Source organism: Pongo pygmaeus, chromosome 20 (assembly GCF_028885625.2).
Source record: "Pongo pygmaeus isolate AG05252 chromosome 20, NHGRI_mPonPyg2-v2.0_pri, whole genome shotgun sequence".
Classification (NCBI taxonomy): domain Eukaryota; kingdom Metazoa; phylum Chordata; class Mammalia; order Primates; family Hominidae; genus Pongo; species Pongo pygmaeus.
In genome coordinates, this window is record NC_072393.2 from 27,644,349 (window position 1) to 27,660,827 (window position 16,479).

The following is a 16,479-nucleotide window of genomic DNA, read 5'->3' on the forward strand; positions in this document are numbered from 1 at the left end:
GCATCTGCAAGTGGATATTTGGAGCCCCTTCAGGCCTTCGTTGGAAACGGGAATATCTTCCCATAAAAACTAAACAGAAGCGTTCTGTGAAACTGCTTTGTGTAGTATGAATCCAACTCACAGAGTTGAACACTTCTTTTGAAAGAGCAGTTTTGAAACACTCTTTTTGTAGAATCTGCAAGTTTTCATTTGGAGCGTTTTGAGGCCTATGGTGGAAAAGGAAATATCTTCACATAAAACCTAGACAGAAGCATTCTTTGAAACTTCTTTATGATGGGGGCCTTCACCTCACAGAGTTGAACCTTCCTTTTCATGGAGCAGTTTGGAAAGAGACTCTTTGCAGCATCTGCAAGTGGATATTTGGAGCCTTTTCAGGCCCTCGTTGGAAACGGGAATATCTTCCCATAAATACTAAACAGAAGCGTTCTGTGAAACTGCTTTGTGTAGTATGAATCCAACTCACAGAGTTGAACACTTCTTTTCAAAGAGCAGTTTTGAAACACTCTTTTTGTAGAATCTGCAAGTGTTCATTTGGAGCACGTTGAGGCCTATGGTGGAAAAGGAAACATCTTCACTTGTAAACCAGGCAGAAGCATTCTCAGAAACCTCTTTATGATGTGTGCATTCAACTCGGAGAGAGAAGCCTTCCTTTTGATAGAGCAGTTTTGAAACTCTGTTTTTGCAGCATCTGCAAGTGGATATTTGGAGCCGCTTCAGGCCTTCGTTGGAAACGGGAATATCTTCCCACAAAAACTAAACAGAAGCGTTCTGTGAAACTGCTTTGTGTAGTATGAATCCAACTCACAGAGTTGAACACTTCTTTTCAAAGAGCAGTTTTGAAACACTCTTTTTGTAGAATCTGCAAGTGTTCATTTGGAGCGTTTTGAGGCCTATGGTGGAAAAGGAAATATCTTCACATAAAACCTAGACAGAAGCATTCTTTGAAACTTCTTTATGATGTGTGCCTTCACCTCACAGAGTTGAACCTTCCTTTTCATGGAGCAGTTTGGAAAGAGTCTCTTTGCAGCATCTGCAAGTGGATATTTGGAGCCCTTTCAGGCCTTCGTTGGAAACGGGAATATCTTCCCATAAAAACTAAACAGAAGCGTTCTGTGAAACTGCTTTGTGTAGTATGAATCCAACTCACAGAGTTGAACACTTCTTTTCAAAGAGCAGTTTTGAAACACTCTTTTTGTAGAATCTGCAAGTGTTCATTTGGAGCGCTTTGAGGCCTATGGTGGAAAAGGAAATATCTTCACTTGTAAACCAGGCAGAAGCATTCTCAGAAACCACTTTATGATGTGTGCATTCAACTCGGAGAGAGAAGCCTTCCTTTTGATAGAGCAGTTTTGAAACTCTGTTTTTGCAGCATCTGCAAGTGGATATTTGGAGCCCCTTCAGGCCTTCGTTGGAAACGGGAATATCTTCCCATAAAAACTAAACAGAAGCGTTCTGTGAAACTGCTTTGTGTAGTATGAATCCAACTCACAGAGTTGAACACTTCTTTTCAAAGAGCAGTTTTGAAACACTCTTTTTGTAGAATCTGCAAGTTTTCATTTGGAGCGTTTTGAGGCCTTTGGTGGAAAAGGAAATATCTTCACATAAAACCTAGACAGAAGCATTCTTTGAAACTTCTTTATGATGTGTGCCTTCACCTCACAGAGTTGAACCTTCCTTTTCATGGAGCAGTTTGGAAAGAGTCTCTTTGCAGCATCTGCAAGTGGATATTTGGAGCCCTTTCAGGCCTTCGTTGGAAACGGGAATATCTTCCCATAAAAACTAAACAGAAGCGTTCTGTGAAACTGCTTTGTGTAGTATGAATCCAACTCACAGAGTTGAACAATTCTTTTGAAAGAGCAGTTTTGAAACACTCTTTTTGTAGAATCTGCAAGTGTTCATTTGGAGCGCTTTGAGGCCTATGGTGGAAAAGGAAATATCTTCACTTGTAAACCAGGCGGAAGCATTCTAAGAAACCTCTGTATGATGTGTGCATTCAACTCGGAGAGAGAAGCCTTCCTTTTGATAGGGCAGTTTTGAAACTCTGTTTTTGCAGCATCTGCAAGTGGATATTTGGAGACCCTTCAGGCCTTCGTTGGAAACGGGAATATCTTCCCATAAAAACTAAACAGAAGCGTTCTGTGAAACTGCTTTGTGTAGTATGAATCCAACTCACAGAGTTGAACACTTCTTTTCAAAGAGCAGTTTTGAAACACTCTTTTTGTAGAATCTGCAAGTGTTCATTTGGAGCGTTTTGAGGCCTATGGTGGAAAAGGAAATATCTTCACATAAAACCTAGACAGAAGCATTCTTTGAAACTTCTTTATGATTTGTGCCTTCACCTCACAGAGTTGAACCTTCCTTTTCATGGAGCAGTTTGGAAAGAGTCTCTTTGCAGCATCTGCAAGTGGATATTTGGAGCCCATTCAGGCCTTCGTTGGAAACGGGAATATCTTTCCATAAAAACTAAACAGAAGCGTTCTGTGAAACTGCTTTGTGTAGTATGAATCCAACTCACAGAGTTGAACACTTCTTTTGAAAGAGCAGTTTTGAAACACTGTTTTTGTAGAATCTGCAAGTGTTCATTTGGAGCGCTTTGAGGCCTATGGTGGAAAAGGAAATATCTTCACTTGTAAATCAGGCAGAAGCATTCTCAGAAACCTCTTTATGATGTGTGCATTCAACTCGGAGAGAGAAGCCTTCCTTTTGATAGAGCAGTTTTGAAACTCTGTTTTTGCAGCATCTGTAAGTGGATATTTGGAGCCCTTTCAGGCCTTCGTTGGAAACGGGAACATCGTCCCATAAAAACTAAACAGAAGCGTTCTGTGAAACTGCTTTGTGTAGTATGAATCCAACTCACAGAGTTGAACACTTCTTTTGAAAAAGCAGTTTTGAAACACTCTTTTTGTAGAATCTGCAAGTGTTCATTTGGAGCGCTTTGAGGCCTATGGTGGAAAAGGAAATATCTTCGCTTGTAAACCAGGCAGAAGCATTCTCAGAAACCTCTTTATGATGTGTGCATTCAACTCGGAGAGAGAAGCCTTCCTTTTGATAGAGCAGTTTTGAAACTCTGTTTTTGCAGCATCTGCAAGTGGATATTTGGAGCCCCTTCAGGCCTTCGTTGGAAACGGGAATATCTTCCCATAAAAACTAAACAGAAGCGTTCTGTGAAACTGCTTTGTGTAGTATGAATCCAACTCACAGAGTTGAACACTTCTTTTCAAAGAGCAGTTTTGAAACACTCTTTTTGTAGAATCTGCAAGTGTTCATTTGGAGCGTTTTGAGGCATATGGTGGAAAAGGAAATATCTTCACATAAAACCTAGACAGAAGCATTCTTTGAAACTTCTTTATGATGTGGGCCTTCACCTCACAGAGTTGAACCTTCCTTTTCATGGCGCAGTTTGGAAAGAGTCTCTTTGCAGCATCTGCAAGTGGATATTTGGAGCCCTTTCAGGCCTTCGTTGGAAACGGGAATATCTTCCCATAAATACTAAACAGAAGCGTTCTGTGAAACTGCTTTGTGTAGTATGAATCCAACTTACAGAGTTGAACACTTCTTTTGAAAGAGCAGTTTTGAAACAGTCTTTATGTAGAACCTGCAAGTGTTCATTTGGAGCACTTTGAGGCCTATGGTGGAAAAGGAAACATCTTCACTTGTAAACCAGGCAGAAGCATTCTCAGAAACCTCTTTATGATGTGTGCATTCAACTCGGAGAGAGAAGCCTTCCTTTTGATAGAGCAGTTTTGAATCTCTGTTTTTGCAGCATCTGCAAGTGGATATTTGGAGCCCCTTCAGGCCTTCGTTGGAAACGGGAATATCTTCCCATAAAAACTAAACAGAAGCGTTCTGTGAAACTGCTTTGTGTAGTATGAATCCAAGTCACGGAGTTGAACACTTCTTTTCAAAGAGCAGTTTTGAAACACTCTTTTTGTAGAATCTGCAAGTGTTCATTTGGAGCGTTTTGAGGCCTATGGTGGAAAAGGAAATATCTTCACATAAAACCTAGACAGAAGCATTCTTTGAAACTTCTTTATGATGTGTGCCTTCACCTCACAGAGTTGAACCTTCCTTTTCATGGAGCAGTTTGGAAAGAGTCTCTTTGCAGCATCTGCAAGTGGATATTTGGAGCCTTTTCAGGCCTTCGTTGGAAACGGGAATATCTTCCCATAAAAACTAAACAGAAGCGTTCTGTGAAACTGCTTTGTGTAGTATGAATCCAACTCACAGAGTTGAACAATTCTTTTGAAAGAGCAGTTTTGAAACACTCTTTTTGTAGAATCTGCAAGTGTTCATTTGGAGCACGTTGAGGCCTATGGTGGAAACGGAAACATCTTCACTTGTAAACCAGGCAGAAGCATTCTCAGAAACCTCTTTATGATGTGTGCATTCAACTCGGAGAGAGAAGCCTTCCTTTTGATAGAGCAGTTTTGAAACTCTGTTTTTGCAGCATCTGCAAGTGGATATTTGGAGCCCCTTCAGGCCTTCGTTGGAAACGGGAATATCTTCCCATAAAAACTAAACAGAAGCGTTCTGTGAAACTGCTTTGTGTAGTATGAATCCAACTCACAGAGTTGAACACTTCTTTTGAAAGAGCAGTTTTGAAACACTCTTTTTGTAGAATCTGCAAGTTTTCATTTGGAGCGTTTTGAGGCCTATGGTGGAAAAGGAAATATCTTCACATAAAACCTAGACAGAAGCATTCTTTGAAACTTCTTTATGATGGGGGCCTTCACCTCACAGAGTTGAACCTTCCTTTTCATGGAGCAGTTTGGAAAGAGTCTCTTTGCAGCATCTGCAAGTGGATATTTGGAGCCTTTTCAGGCCCTCGTTGGAAACGGGAATATCTTCCTATAAATACTAAACAGAAGCGTTCTGTGAAACTGCTTTGTGTAGTATGAATCCAACTCACAGAGTTGAACACTTCTTTTCAAAGAGCAGTTTTGAAACACTCTTTTTGTAGAATCTGCAAGTGTTCATTTGGAGCACGTTGAGGCCTATGGTGGAAAAGGAAACATCTTCACTTGTAAACCAGGCAGAAGCATTCTCAGAAACCTCTTTATGATGTGTGCATTCAACTCGGAGAGAGAAGCCTTCCTTTTGATAGAGCAGTTTTGAAACTCTGTTTTTGCAGCATCTGCAAGTGGATATTTGGAGCCCCTTCAGGCCTTCGTTGGAAACGGGAATATCTTCCCACAAAAACTAAACAGAAGCGTTCTGTGAAACTGCTTTGTGTAATATGAATCCAACTCACAGAGTTGAACACTTCTTTTCAAAGAGCAGTTTTGAAACACTCTTTTTGTAGAATCTGCAAGTGTTCATTTGGAGCGTTTTGAGGCCTATGGTGGAAAAGGAAATATCTTCACATAAAACCTAGACAGAAGCATTCTTTGAAACTTCTTTATGATGTGTGCCTTCACCTCACAGAGTTGAACCTTCCTTTTCATGGAGCAGTTTGGAAAGAGTCTCTTTGCAGCATCTGCAAGTGGATATTTGGAGCCCTTTCAGGCCTTCGTTGGAAACGGGAATATCTTCCCATAAAAACTAAACAGAAGCGTTCTGTGAAACTGCTTTGTGTAGTATGAATCCAACTCACAGAGTTGAACACTTCTTTTCAAAGAGCAGTTTTGAAACACTCTTTTTGTAGAATCTGCAAGTGTTCATTTGGAGCGCTTTGAGGCCTATGGTGGAAAAGGAAATATCTTCACTTGTAAACCAGGCAGAAGCATTCTCAGAAACCTCTTTATGATGTGTGCATTCAACTCGGAGAGAGAAGCCTTCCTTTTGATAGAGCAGTTTTGAAACTCTGTTTTTGCAGCATCTGCAAGTGGATATTTGGAGCCCCTTCAGGCCTTCGTTGGAAACGGGAATATCTTCCCATAAAAACTAAACAGAAGCGTTCTGTGAAACTGCTTTGTGTAGTATGAATCCAACTCACAGAGTTGAACACTTCTTTTCAAAGAGCAGTTTTGAAACACTCTTTTTGTAGAATCTGCAAGTGTTCATTTGGAGCGTTTTGAGGCCTATGGTGGAAAAGGAAATATCTTCACATAAAACCTAGACAGAAGCATTCTTTGAAACTTCTTTATGATGTGTGCCTTCACCTCACAGAGTTGAACCTTCCTTTTTATGGAGCAGTTTGGAAAGAGTCTCTTTGCAGCATCTGCAAGTGGATATTTGGAGCCCTTTCAGGCCTTCGTTGGAAACGGGATTATCTTCCCATAAAAATTAAACAGAAGCGTTCTGTGAAACTGCTTTGTGTAGTATGAATCCAACTCACAGAGTTCAACACTTCTTTTCAAAGAGCAGTTTTGAAATACTCTCTTTGTAGAATCTGCAAGTGTTCATTTGGAGCGCTTTGAGGCCTATGGTGGAAAAGGAAATATCTTCACTTGTAAACCAGGCAGAAGCATTCTCAGAAACCTCTTTATGATGTGTGCATTCAACTCGGAGAGAGAAGCCTTCCTTTTGATAGAGCAGTTTTGAAACTCTGTTTTTGCAGCATCTGCAAGTGGATATTTGGAGCCCCTTCAGGCCTTCGTTGGAAACGGGAATATCTTCCCATAAAAACTAAACAGAAGCGTTCTGTGAAACTGCTTTGTGTAGTATGAATCCAACTCACAGAGTTGAACACTTCTTTTCAAAGAGCAGTTTTGAAACACTCTTTTTGTAGAATCTGCAAGTGTTCATTTGGAGCGTTTTGAGGCCTATGGTGGAAAAGGAAATATCTTCACATAAAACCTAGACAGAAGCATTCTTTGAAACTTCTTTATGATTTGTGCCTTCACCTCACAGAGTTGAACCTTCCTTTTCATGGAGCAGTTTGGAAAGAGTCTCTTTGCAGCATCTGCAAGTGGATATTTGGAGCCCTTTCAGGCCTTCGTTGGAAACGGGAATATCTTTCCATAAAAACTAAACAGAAGCGTTCTGTGAAACTGCTTTGTGTAGTATGAATCCAACTCACAGAGTTGAACACTTCTTTTCAAAGAGCAGTTTTGAAACACTCTTTTTGTAGAATCTGCAAGTGTTCATTTGGAGCGCTTTGAGGCCTATGGTGGAAAAGGAAATATCTTCACTTGTAAACCAGGCAGAAGCATTCTCAGAAACCTCTTTATGATGTGTGCATTCAACTCGGAGAGAGAAGCCTTCCTTTTGATAGAGCAGTTTTGAAACTCTGTTTTTGCAGCATCTGCAAGTGGATATTTGGAGCCCCTTCAGGCCTTCGTTGGAAACGGGAATATCTTCCCATAAAAACTAAACAGAAGCGTTCTGTGAAACTGCTTTGTGTAGTATGAATCCAACTCACAGAGTTGAACACTTCTTTTCAAAGAGCAGTTTTGAAACACTCTTTTTGTAGATTCTGCAAGTGTTCATTTGGAGCGTTTTGAGGCCTATGGTGGAAAAGGAAATATCTTCACATAAAACCTAGACAGAAGCATTCTTTGAAACTTCTTTATGATGTGTGCCGTCACCTCACAGAGTTGAACCTTCCTTTTCATGGAGCAGTTTGGAAAGAGTCTCTTTGCAGCATCTGCAAGTGGATATTTGGAGCCCTTTCAGGCCTTCGTTGGAAACGGGAATATCTTCCCATAAAAACTAAACAGAAGCGTTCTGTGAAACTGCTTTGTGTAGTATGAATCCGACTCACAAATTTCAACACTTCTTTTCAAAGAGCAGTTTTGAAACACTCTCTTTGTAGAATCTGCAAGTGTTCATTTGGAGCGCTTTGAGGCCTATGGTGGAAAAGGAAATATCTTCACTTGTAAATCAGGCAGAAGCATTCTCAGAAACCTCGTTATGATGTGAGCATTCAACTGGGAGAGAGAAGCCTTCCTTTTGATAGAGCAGATTTGAAACTCTGTTTTTGCAGCATCTGCAAGTGGATATTTGGAGCCCCTTCAGGCCTTCGTTGGAAACGGGAATATCTTCCCATAAAAACTAAACAGAAGCGTTCTGTGAAACTGCTTTGTGTAGTATGAATCCAACTCACAGAGTTGAACACTTCTTTTCAAAGAGCAGTTTTGAAACACTCTTTTTGTAGAATCTGCAAGTGTTCATTTGGAGCGTTTTGAGGCCTATGGTGGAAAAGGAAATATCTTCACATAAAACCAGGCATAAGCATTCTCAGAAACCTCTTTATGATGTGTGCCTTCACCTCACAAAGTTGAACCTTCCTTTTCATGGAGCAGTTTGGAAAGAGTCTCTTTGCAGCATCTGCAAGTGGATATTTGGATCCCTTTCAGGCCTTCGTTGGAAACGGGAATATCTTCCCATAAAAATTAAACAGAAGCGTTCTGTGAAACTGCTTTGTGTAGTATGAATCCAACTCACAGAGTTCAACACTTCTTTTCAAAGAGCAGTTTTGAAACACTCTCTTTGTAGAATCTGCAAGTGTTCATTTGGAGCGCTTTGAGGCCTATGGTGGAAAAGGAAATATCTTCACTTGTAAACCAGGCAGAAGCATTCTCAGAAACCACTTTATGATGTGTGCATTCAACTCGGAGAGAGAAGCCTTCCTTTTGATAGAGCAGTTTTGAAACTCTGTTTTTGCAGCATCTGCAAGTGGATATTTGGAGCCCCTTCAGGCCTTCGTTGGAAACGGGAATATCTTCCCATAAAAACTAAACAGAAGCGTTCTGTGAAACTGCTTTGTGTAGTATGAATCCAACTCACAGAGTTGAACACTTCTTTTGAAAGAGCAGTTTTGAAACACTCTTTTTGTAGAATCTGCAAGTTTTCATTTGGAGCGTTTTGAGGCCTATGGTGGAAAAGGAAATATCTTCACATAAAACCTAGACAGAAGCATTCTTTGAAACTTCTTTATGATGTGGGCCTTCACCTCACAGAGTTGAACCTTCCTTTTCATGGAGCAGTTTGGAAAGAGTCTCTTTGCGGCATCTGCAAGTGGATATTTGGAGCCCTTTCAGGCCTTCGTTGGAAACGGGAATATCTTCCCATAAATACTAAACAGAAGCGTTCTGTGAAACTGCTTTGTGTAGTATGAATCCAACTCACAGAGTTGAACACTTCTTTTCAAAGAGCAGTTTTGAAACACTCTTTTTGTAGAATGTGCAAGTGTTCATTTGGAGCACGTTGAGGCCTATGGTGGAAAAGGAAACATCTTCACTTGTAAACCAGGCAGAAGCATTCTCAGAAACCTCTTTATGATGTGTGCATTCAACTCGGAGAGAGAAGCCTTCCTTTTGATAGAGCAGTTTTGAAACTCTGTTTTTGCAGCATCTGCAAGTGGATATTTGGAGCCCCTTCAGGCCTTCGTTGGAAACGGGAATATCTTCCCACAAAAACTAAACAGAAGCGTTCTGTGAAACTGCTTTGTGTAGTATGAATCCAACTCACAGAGTTGAACACTTCTTTTCAAAGAGCAGTTTTGAAACACTCTTTTTGTAGAATCTGCAAGTGTTCATTTGGAGCGTTTTGAGGCCTATGGTGGAAAAGGATATATCTTCACATAAAACCAGGCATAAGCATTCTCAGAAACCTCTTTATGATGTGTGCCTTCACCTCACAAAGTTGAACCTTCCTTTTCATGGAGCAGTTTGGAAAGAGTCTCTTTGCAGCATCTGCAAGTGGATATTTGGAGCCCTTTCAGGCCTTCGTTGGAAACGGGAATATCTTCCCATAAAAATTAAACAGAAGCGTTCTGTGAAACTGCTGTGTATAGTATGAATCCAACTCACAGAGTTCAACACTTCTTTTCAAAGAGCAGTTTTGAAACACTCTCTTTGTAGAATCTGCAAGTGTTCATTTGGAGCGCTTTGAGGCCTATGGTGGAAAAGGAAATATCTTCACTTGTAAACCAGGCAGAAGCATTCTCAGAAACCTCTTTATGATGTGTGCATTCAACTCGGAGAGAGAAGCCTTCCTTTTGATAGAGCAGTTTTGAAACTCTGTTTTTGCAGCATCTGCAAGTGGATATTTGGAGCCCCTTCAGGCCTTCGTTGGAAACGGGAATATCTTCCCATAAAAACTAAACAGAAGCGTTCTGTGAAACTGCTTTGTGTAGTATGAATCCAACTCACAGAGTTGAACACTTCTTTTGAAAGAGCAGTTTTGAAACACTCTTTTTGTAGAATCTGCAAGTTTTCATTTGGAGCGTTTTGAGGCCTATGGTGGAAAAGGAAATATCTTCACATAAAACCTAGACAGAAGCATTCTTTGAAACTTCTTTATGATGGGGGCCTTCACCTCACAGAGTTGAACCTTCCTTTTCATGGAGCAGTTTGGAAAGAGTCTCTTTGCAGCATCTGCAAGTGGATATTTGGAGCCTTTTCAGGCCCTCGTTGGAAACGGGAATATCTTCCCATAAATACTAAACAGAAGCGTTCTGTGAAACTGCTTTGTGTAGTATGAATCCAACTCACAGAGTTGAACACTTCTTTTCAAAGAGCAGTTTTGAAACACTCTTTTTGTAGAATCTGCAAGTGTTCATTTGGAGCGTTTTGAGGCCTATGGTGGAAAAGGAAATATCTTCACATAAAACCTAGACAGAAGCATTCTTTGAAACTTCTTTATGATGTGTGCCTTCACCTCACAGAGTTGAACCTTCCTTTTTATGGAGCAGTTTGGAAAGAGTCTCTTTGCAGCATCTGCAAGTGGATATTTGGAGCCCTTTCAGGCCTTCGTTGGAAACGGGATTATCTTCCCATAAAAATTAAACAGAAGCGTTCTGTGAAACTGCTTTGTGTAGTATGAATCCAACTCACAGAGTTCAACACTTCTTTTCAAAGAGCAGTTTTGAAATACTCTCTTTGTAGAATCTGCAAGTGTTCATTTGGAGCGCTTTGAGGCCTATGGTGGAAAAGGAAATATCTTCACTTGTAAACCAGGCAGAAGCATTCTCAGAAACCTCTTTATGATGTGTGCATTCAACTCGGAGAGAGAAGCCTTCCTTTTGATAGAGCAGTTTTGAAACTCTGTTTTTGCAGCATCTGCAAGTGGATATTTGGAGCCCCTTCAGGCCTTCGTTGGAAACGGGAATATCTTCCCATAAAAACTAAACAGAAGCGTTCTGTGAAACTGCTTTGTGTAGTATGAATCCAACTCACAGAGTTGAACACTTCTTTTCAAAGAGCAGTTTTGAAACACTCTTTTTGTAGAATCTGCAAGTTTTCATTTGGAGCGTTTTGAGGCCTATGGTGGAAAAGGAAATATCTTCACATAAAACCTAGACAGAAGCATTCTTTGAAACTTCTTTATGATGTGTGCCTTCACCTCACAGAGTTGAACCTTCCTTTTCATGGAGCAGTTTGGAAAGAGTCTCTTTGCAGCATCTGCAAGTGGATATTTGGAGCCCTTTCAGGCCTTCGTTGGAAACGGGAATATCTTCCCATAAAAACTAAACAGAAGCGTTCTGTGAAACTGCTTTGTGTAGTATGAATCCAACTCACAGAGTTGAACAATTCTTTTGAAAGAGCAGTTTTGAAACACTCTTTTTGTAGAATCTGCAAGTGTTCATTTGGAGCGCTTTGAGGCCTATGGTGGAAAAGGAAATATCTTCACTTGTAAACCAGGCGGAAGCATTCTAAGAAACCTCTGTATGATGTGTGCATTCAACTCGGAGAGAGAAGCCTTCCTTTTGATAGGGCAGTTTTGAAACTCTGTTTTTGCAGCATCTGCAAGTGGATATTTGGAGACCCTTCAGGCCTTCGTTGGAAACGGGAATATCTTCCCATAAAAACTAAACAGAAGCGTTCTGTGAAACTGCTTTGTGTAGTATGAATCCAACTCACAGAGTTGAACACTTCTTTTCAAAGAGCAGTTTTGAAACACTCTTTTTGTAGATTCTGCAAGTGTTCATTTGGAGCGTTTTGAGGCCTATGGTGGAAAAGGAAATATCTTCACATAAAACCTAGACAGAAGCATTCTTTGAAACTTCTTTATGATGTGTGCCGTCACCTCACAGAGTTGAACCTTCCTTTTCATGGAGCAGTTTGGAAAGAGTCTCTTTGCAGCATCTGCAAGTGGATATTTGGAGCCCTTTCAGGCCTTCGTTGGAAACGGGAATATCTTCCCATAAAAACTAAACAGAAGCGTTCTGTGAAACTGCTTTGTGTAGTATGAATCCGACTCACAAATTTCAACACTTCTTTTCAAAGAGCAGTTTTGAAACACTCTCTTTGTAGAATCTGCAAGTGTTCATTTGGAGCGCTTTGAGGCCTATGGTGGAAAAGGAAATATCTTCACTTGTAAATCAGGCAGAAGCATTCTCAGAAACCTCGTTATGATGTGAGCATTCAACTCGGAGAGAGAAGCCTTCCTTTTGATAGAGCAGATTTGAAACTCTGTTTTTGCAGCATCTGCAAGTGGATATTTGGAGCCCCTTCAGGCCTTCGTTGGAAACGGGAATATCTTCCCATAAAAACTAAACAGAAGCGTTCTGTGAAACTGCTTTGTGTAGTATGAATCCAACTCACAGAGTTGAACACTTCTTTTCAAAGAGCAGTTTTGAAACACTCTTTTTGTAGAATCTGCAAGTGTTCATTTGGAGCGTTTTGAGGCCTATGGTGGAAAAGGAAATATCTTCACATAAAACCAGGCATAAGCATTCTCAGAAACCTCTTTATGATGTGTGCCTTCACCTCACAAAGTTGAACCTTCCTTTTCATGGAGCAGTTTGGAAAGAGTCTCTTTGCAGCATCTGCAAGTGGATATTTGGATCCCTTTCAGGCCTTCGTTGGAAACGGGAATATCTTCCCATAAAAATTAAACAGAAGCGTTCTGTGAAACTGCTTTGTGTAGTATGAATCCAACTCACAGAGTTCAACACTTCTTTTCAAAGAGCAGTTTTGAAACACTCTCTTTGTAGAATCTGCAAGTGTTCATTTGGAGCGCTTTGAGGCCTATGGTGGAAAAGGAAATATCTTCACTTGTAAACCAGGCAGAAGCATTCTCAGAAACCACTTTATGATGTGTGCATTCAACTCGGAGAGAGAAGCCTTCCTTTTGATAGAGCAGTTTTGAAACTCTGTTTTTGCAGCATCTGCAAGTGGATATTTGGAGCCCCTTCAGGCCTTCGTTGGAAACGGGAATATCTTCCCATAAAAACTAAACAGAAGCGTTCTGTGAAACTGCTTTGTGTAGTATGAATCCAACTCACAGAGTTGAACACTTCTTTTGAAAGAGCAGTTTTGAAACACTCTTTTTGTAGAATCTGCAAGTTTTCATTTGGAGCGTTTTGAGGCCTATGGTGGAAAAGGAAATATCTTCACATAAAACCTAGACAGAAGCATTCTTTGAAACTTCTTTATGATGTGGGCCTTCACCTCACAGAGTTGAACCTTCCTTTTCATGGAGCAGTTTGGAAAGAGTCTCTTTGCGGCATCTGCAAGTGGATATTTGGAGCCCTTTCAGGCCTTCGTTGGAAACGGGAATATCTTCCCATAAATACTAAACAGAAGCGTTCTGTGAAACTGCTTTGTGTAGTATGAATCCAACTCACAGAGTTGAACACTTCTTTTCAAAGAGCAGTTTTGAAACACTCTTTTTGTAGAATGTGCAAGTGTTCATTTGGAGCACGTTGAGGCCTATGGTGGAAAAGGAAACATCTTCACTTGTAAACCAGGCAGAAGCATTCTCAGAAACCTCTTTATGATGTGTGCATTCAACTCGGAGAGAGAAGCCTTCCTTTTGATAGAGCAGTTTTGAAACTCTGTTTTTGCAGCATCTGCAAGTGGATATTTGGAGCCCCTTCAGGCCTTCGTTGGAAACGGGAATATCTTCCCACAAAAACTAAACAGAAGCGTTCTGTGAAACTGCTTTGTGTAGTATGAATCCAACTCACAGAGTTGAACACTTCTTTTCAAAGAGCAGTTTTGAAACACTCTTTTTGTAGAATCTGCAAGTGTTCATTTGGAGCGTTTTGAGGCCTATGGTGGAAAAGGATATATCTTCACATAAAACCAGGCATAAGCATTCTCAGAAACCTCTTTATGATGTGTGCCTTCACCTCACAAAGTTGAACCTTCCTTTTCATGGAGCAGTTTGGAAAGAGTCTCTTTGCAGCATCTGCAAGTGGATATTTGGAGCCCTTTCAGGCCTTCGTTGGAAACGGGAATATCTTCCCATAAAAATTAAACAGAAGCGTTCTGTGAAACTGCTGTGTATAGTATGAATCCAACTCACAGAGTTCAACACTTCTTTTCAAAGAGCAGTTTTGAAACACTCTCTTTGTAGAATCTGCAAGTGTTCATTTGGAGCGCTTTGAGGCCTATGGTGGAAAAGGAAATATCTTCACTTGTAAACCAGGCAGAAGCATTCTCAGAAACCTCTTTATGATGTGTGCATTCAACTCGGAGAGAGAAGCCTTCCTTTTGATAGAGCAGTTTTGAAACTCTGTTTTTGCAGCATCTGCAAGTGGATATTTGGAGCCCCTTCAGGCCTTCGTTGGAAACGGGAATATCTTCCCATAAAAACTAAACAGAAGCGTTCTGTGAAACTGCTTTGTGTAGTATGAATCCAACTCACAGAGTTGAACACTTCTTTTGAAAGAGCAGTTTTGAAACACTCTTTTTGTAGAATCTGCAAGTTTTCATTTGGAGCGTTTTGAGGCCTATGGTGGAAAAGGAAATATCTTCACATAAAACCTAGACAGAAGCATTCTTTGAAACTTCTTTATGATGGGGGCCTTCACCTCACAGAGTTGAACCTTCCTTTTCATGGAGCAGTTTGGAAAGAGTCTCTTTGCAGCATCTGCAAGTGGATATTTGGAGCCTTTTCAGGCCCTCGTTGGAAACGGGAATATCTTCCCATAAATACTAAACAGAAGCGTTCTGTGAAACTGCTTTGTGTAGTATGAATCCAACTCACAGAGTTGAACACTTCTTTTCAAAGAGCAGTTTTGAAACACTCTTTTTGTAGAATCTGCAAGTGTTCATTTGGAGCACGTTGAGGCCTATGGTGGAAAAGGAAACATCTTCACTTGTAAACCAGGCAGAAGCATTCTCAGAAACCTCTTTATGATGTGTGCATTCAACTCGGAGAGAGAAGCCTTCCTTTTGATAGAGCAGTTTTGAAACTCTGTTTTTGCAGCATCTGCAAGTGGATATTTGGAGCCCCTTCAGGCCTTCGTTGGAAACGGGAATATCTTCCCACAAAAACTAAACAGAAGCGTTCTGTGAAACTGCTTTGTGTAGTATGAATCCAACTCACAGAGTTGAACACTTCTTTTCAAAGAGCAGTTTTGAAACACTCTTTTTGTAGAATCTGCAAGTGTTCATTTGGAGCGTTTTGAGGCCTATGGTGGAAAAGGAAATATCTTCACATAAAACCTAGACAGAAGCATTCTTTGAAACTTCTTTATGATGTGTGCCTTCACCTCACAGAGTTGAACCTTCCTTTTCATGGAGCAGTTTGGAAAGAGTCTCTTTGCAGCATCTGCAAGTGGATATTTGGAGCCCTTTCAGGCCTTCGTTGGAAACGGGAATATCTTCCCATAAAAACTAAACAGAAGCGTTCTGTGAAACTGCTTTGTGTAGTATGAATCCAACTCACAGAGTTGAACACTTCTTTTCAAAGAGCAGTTTTGAAACACTCTTTTTGTAGAATCTGCAAGTGTTCATTTGGAGCGCTTTGAGGCCTATGGTGGAAAAGGAAATATCTTCACTTGTAAACCAGGCAGAAGCATTCTCAGAAACCACTTTATGATGTGTGCATTCAACTCGGAGAGAGAAGCCTTCCTTTTGATAGAGCAGTTTTGAAACTCTGTTTTTGCAGCATCTGCAAGTGGATATTTGGAGCCCCTTCAGGCCTTCGTTGGAAACGGGAATATCTTCCCATAAAAACTAAACAGAAGCGTTCTGTGAAACTGCTTTGTGTAGTATGAATCCAACTCACAGAGTTGAACACTTCTTTTCAAAGAGCAGTTTTGAAACACTCTTTTTGTAGAATCTGCAAGTGTTCATTTGGAGCGTTTTGAGGCCTATGGTGGAAAAGGAAATATCTTCACATAAAACCTAGACAGAAGCATTCTTTGAAACTTCTTTATGATGTGTGCCTTCACCTCACAGAGTTGAACCTTCCTTTTTATGGAGCAGTTTGGAAAGAGTCTCTTTGCAGCATCTGCAAGTGGATATTTGGAGCCCTTTCAGGCCTTCGTTGGAAACGGGATTATCTTCCCATAAAAATTAAACAGAAGCGTTCTGTGAAACTGCTTTGTGTAGTATGAATCCAACTCACAGAGTTCAACACTTCTTTTCAAAGAGCAGTTTTGAAATACTCTCTTTGTAGAATCTGCAAGTGTTCATTTGGAGCGCTTTGAGGCCTATGGTGGAAAAGGAAATATCTTCACTTGTAAACCAGGCAGAAGCATTCTCAGAAACCTCTTTATGATGTGTGCATTCAACTCGGAGAGAGAAGCCTTCCTTTTGATAGAGCAGTTTTGAAACTCTGTTTTTGCAGCATCTGCAAGTGGATATTTGGAGCCCCTTCAGGCCTTCGTTGGAAACGGGAATATCTTCCCATAAA